We start from the raw sequence: 5,114 nt of genomic DNA on the forward strand, positions 1-5,114 counted from the left end.
GTCTTTGTAGTTGAGGTGTGTTTCTTGTAAACAGCAGAATGTTGGATCCTGTTTTCGTATCCAATCTCTTAGTCTGTGCCTTTTTATAGGTGAGTTGAGTCCATTGACATTAAGTGATATTAATGACCAGTGGTTGTTAACTCAGGTCATTTTTTTAGTAGTACATTTTGTGTGTTTCCCTTCTTTGTGTTGTGCTGGTGAAGGGTCTCTAGTTGTCTGAGATATTGTGGTCATTGTTGGACTCCTTGGTTAGTGATTTTCCTTCTATTAATTTCTGTAAGGCTGTATTTGTGGCTATGTATTGTTTAAATTTGTTTTTATCCTGGAAAATTTTGTTTTCTCCATTTATAGTGAACGAAAGTTTGGCTGGGTATAGTAGTCTGGGCTTGCATCCACAGTCTCTTAGTTTCTGCAGTACATATATCCAGGACCTTCTGGCTTTCATTGTTTCCATAGAGAAGTCAGGTGTAAGTCTGATAGGTTTACCTTTATAAGTAACTTGTCCTTTTTCCTTTGCAGCTCTTAATATTCTTTCTTTGTTCTGTATGCTTTGTGTTTTGATTATTATATGGCGAGGGGATGGTTTTTTTTGATCCAGCCTATTCGGTGTTCTGTATGCTTCTTGAACCTTCGTAGGTATATCTTTCTTTAGGTTGGGAAAGTTTTCTTCTATAATTTTATTAAATATATTTTCTGGACCGTTGAGATGCACTTCTTCCCCTTCTTCTACTCCTATTATTCTTAGGTTTGGTCTTTTTATTGTGTCCCATATTTCCTGAATGTTTTGTGATGAGAGTTTGTTGGCCTTGCTGTTTTCTTTGATCAGCATGTTTATTTTCTCTATGGTATCTTCAGAATCTGAGATTCTTTCTTCTATCTCTTGTATTCTGTTGGTTATGCTTGTTTCTGTAGACTCTACTCGTTTACCTAGATTTTCCATGTCCAGCCAGCCTTCTGTTTGTGTTTTCTTCTTTGCCTCCAATTCAGTTTTCAAGACTTGAACTGTTTCCATTATCTGTTTGATTGTTTTTCCTTGGTTTCCTAGGGTATCATTCACTGATTTACTCAATTCTTCAAACTTTCTGTTATACTTCTGATCCATTTCTATAAGGGCATTTTTTACATGCTGTTTAAGGGCATCAATCACTTTCATAAAGTCAATTTTTTCTACTTCTTCATGATTAAGGTGTTCATGTCCTCCTGTTGTGAGGTCGCTGGGTTCTGGTGGTTTCATATTATTTTTCAGGTTGTTGGGTGAATTCTTGCATTGGCGCCTGCCCATCTCTTCCTCCGAATGCTCTCCTATGGATCTTCTTTTACAGGATCAGGTCTCCTTGCCTACTGTTGTACCTTCCCAGTGATGGTACTCCCCAGTGATGGTTCTCCTGGTGCTCCAGTGATGTCTCTCCTGGTGACAATATCAGATCTCCGTGCCCAATGATGGCTCTCCTGGTGCCAAGATCCGCTCTCCTTGCTGGTTGGGTAGTTCGTAAACAAAGCGCCTACCTTGCTTGGTGCAGGCAGGCCAGTGAAACAAAGGAACTCCCACCCGCCTGTTTGCCCTGAGGATTCGCCCCCAGCGCCCAGACAGGCTGAGCTAGGTGGTGTTATGTGCCCAAAGAAGGAAGGGGGCAGAAGGAAGAAGGGTTCTGGATGCTAGGTGGGTGGGATAGGAACAGAGAGGCAGTCTGCAGGGTGTAGAGTCTCTGCAGGGAGCCCAGGAGGGGTGTGGGTGGGGTGTGAGGAACTTCTGAGTTCCCTGTCCGGGGCTCTCTTTTTTCTTTTTCTGAGCTGCACTGTTTATTTTCCTGCTTGAGCCCTAGGTAACAGTGTGCCATGGTTCATCTAACCTTTACTAGCTGCAAGGGCAGATATAGACTGACACGTTTTTAGAGAATTGACATTTTGCAAAATGCAGCAAATGTTTTCATTTATACACGAGAAAAGGAAGTTTTCAAAAGGGTACGAATTTCAAGTTATTGCAGGTTATTTCTGAAAGAATTTCTGCAGGAACAACATGTTTAAATTTAACCAACAGTAGCACATCAGTGTGTTTAAAATCATGACAAAAATCTTCATTCTGGTCATGTTGCCCATGACAGATTATTACAGTGTTGTATGTTTAGTGCAAGATGTCAACACAGCATAAATCCCAGGGTGTTTCGGTTTTCTTCTGGAGATTAAAGCTGTTTTTCTTGGGATAAATGCAGCAGCAAAACACAAACCAGTTGATCAAAAAAGCACTTCTGCCATAACTCCAACCACTTTCAGGACACACCAACCCACAGGAGTTCTGCCTTTCCAGTCCTTAAGGATCACATCTCTGCACTGATGCCTTAAGCTCGCCTGCAGAGCTTGCTCTCCGTTAAGCCAGTTTACTGGCCACAGCCTGGTTCAGAGAATTTAGCTGGTTGGTCCATTTATCTAGTGCAGTCTATCGGGCACCACCCCTCTTCTGAAGATTCAGTTCAAGGAGCTGGTTGACTTGATCAGTTTGGCCATGAATAGTGTTATCCAGTATGCACTGCGCCAGCAGGCTTTCCACATCAGCGGTGTCTATGTTTAGCTCCATAGAAATAAAAGGAATGTGCATTCTTGTGTAAGGCTTAATTAACTTCATGAACACTTATGTTCTGATGTTTCGTAAAAGCTCTTCAATGTGTTTTCCTAGGAATGAATTATCCATGATATTGTTGTGATTTGTTTTCAGAATCTTTTCAAATTCAGTGATGTCATTATTCTGATAGGCACTTACTAAATTTGTTATTGCTAGAATTTCTGGATTATTTTTATACGGCCTCCTGTGAGTAAAATGGATTTATTACTGATTTCATTAGCATAGTCTCTAAAACCAAATATTTTAAACAAGAGGTTTGTCTTGGGCTTCTTGATTCATCATAATTCTTGAAAGTTTCAGGTTCACCTTTTCTCAAGTGCATTTTGCCACCCCATTCTCTGATGACACCCATGACCAGTGGATGAGAGATAGAAGACTTGATGAGAAGTGACTGCTTATAGAGTGATTTCAGCTTTTTGTTGTTCTTCTGTGCCATATACATTTGACTCTCCAAAGCATAGACTTCTAATAACTGGGTACCATTTTTCAGGTTATCTTCTCCATCATGAGTCTGAAAAGACTGAGGTAACTGGCATAAAATTTTCTGAAGCTTTCCATATTCTTCCTGTTCTAAATGTAATTTTCCAAGCTTTGTGTTTGTTTTAAACCACAATCTATCATTCTTACCATCTTTCAAAGCTTCCAGTGTTGTTTCATAAAATTCTTGCTGTAAACCCATCTGATATAAAAAGTCAGAATTCTGTTTAGAAATGGAGATAGAATCAAGGATAAAATTAATGGACTTTTCAGAATAGTTCCTGGTGACTGCACTATGAATATAGGTCAAGAGCTGTTTATATCTGTTTATCATTTCTGGAAAGTTTGTCAACTTGAAGTTAATCTTGATTATCTGTTTCAGTGCTTTGAACCTCCATTTTCCTTTCTCACCTTCAAGCTCCAAAACTTTTTGGAAGCTGCTTAGTGCTGCCTTTGGGTCATCTTCTTTCAATGTTTTGGAATTATATGACTGATTTTCCAAATCCACTTTGGTCTCAGAGTTACGATTTTCAGAGTACTCAAGGTCATAGTCCTCCTCATCATTGCACGTGGAATCATCCTCCATGTCAGACATCTTGGCTGGAGGGGGCTGCTTGAAGCTCTTGCCTTGAGTTCCTGCCTTGGCTTACTTTGGTGATGGATTATATAACCAGGAAACTAAATAAACTCTTTACTTGCCTATGTTTCTTTTGTTCCATTTATTATCATGGCATCAAAGAATCAAACTTGAATAATTGGAATAATTGTCATATGTGGAAATTTTTGACAGGTTACCCAAAATAAAAAAAAATCACAATAGTATTGTATCACTGAAAAAATGACAGGTCTATACTGAGGAGTCATTAGAAGTACATCATTGTATTAAGTATAGACATGGATTGTTACTAAGCTTTTGACTTTAAACCATATTAACTAGATGTTTTGATTCCCAATTCATGAAGATGTTGCATCGAAAATGTTTTCACATTCTTTCACTTTTTCCTAATTACATTTAGACTTAATGTTATTGTGTTTACTATCTATGTTTTCAATCGATGAAATGCCAAGAATAAGTGCTTTTAGCAAATGTACCAAATACACAATAACCATATAGTTTTGCAAATACTAAATATAGATAAAATAGACCATATATATAGAAATATAGTTATATTTTTCCAGTAATTTCATGGCTTAAAAAATTATCCAGATTTTGGAAGAAAACCATTAAGATTTTCATTTAATAATATGTGTAGTTTAAGAAATATTACACCAATGATAAAGTAAGAGAACTAGGCTGAAATTCTAGTTTTTGGATATATACAGTCATATGTAGCTTAAGGGCAAGGTCACATGTTAGGAACACCCTAAAAGGATTTCCTGATAGTGTGAGCATCATACAGTGCATTTACATAATCATAGAGTGTTCACATACAGCATTCAATATGGCTTCTCAATGAAATCAAGAAATTTGGTAGGCATTAGATATATCAGTCAGCTACTGGTATAATGTGACATGATGAATCTAAATACACATTTTAAATAAATAACAGTACATTCTAAAATATGGAGAAAATCTATAGTATAGTAAACACACAGCTAGAAAAAGAGCTTTCTATCATTAGTAAGTACTATTTATTTTATTTACCTACATACATATATACCTGTATGTATGTACACTCTTATGCTATAATTCTATGTGACCAGAGACAGGTTTGTTTAATTCAGCATCACCACATACATTAGCAATGTGTTATGCTATGCAGTTGTGATGACAACATCAGTAAGGGCAAGAAAATATTTTTAACCATATGGGGCATCTTCCCTATGTGTGATTCTGACATGGACTAAACTATCCCTATGAGTTACAAGATTGAACTCTAATTAAAGCTTTAATTTGCTGTTTATAGCTTAAGCTGCCTTAATCATCTAAGTTAAAGTCAAATTTGACATACATAAAATTAATAATTATTTACATAATTCTGAATTTATGCAAACTGGGAAACTATTTTAATCTCTTTTA

At 37.1% G+C, this 5,114-nt stretch overlaps 1 pseudogene; it reads right to left on the bottom strand.

Annotated features, from left to right (window-relative positions):
- Positions 1 to 2,365: 2,365 nt before the first annotated feature.
- On the bottom strand, positions 2,366 to 3,689 carry LOC130888182 (COP9 signalosome complex subunit 2-like; annotated as a pseudogene).
- Between the last annotated feature and the right edge of the window lie 1,425 nt (positions 3,690 to 5,114).

Source organism: Chionomys nivalis, chromosome 16, assembly GCF_950005125.1.
Source record: "Chionomys nivalis chromosome 16, mChiNiv1.1, whole genome shotgun sequence".
NCBI lineage: Eukaryota > Metazoa > Chordata > Mammalia > Rodentia > Cricetidae > Chionomys > Chionomys nivalis.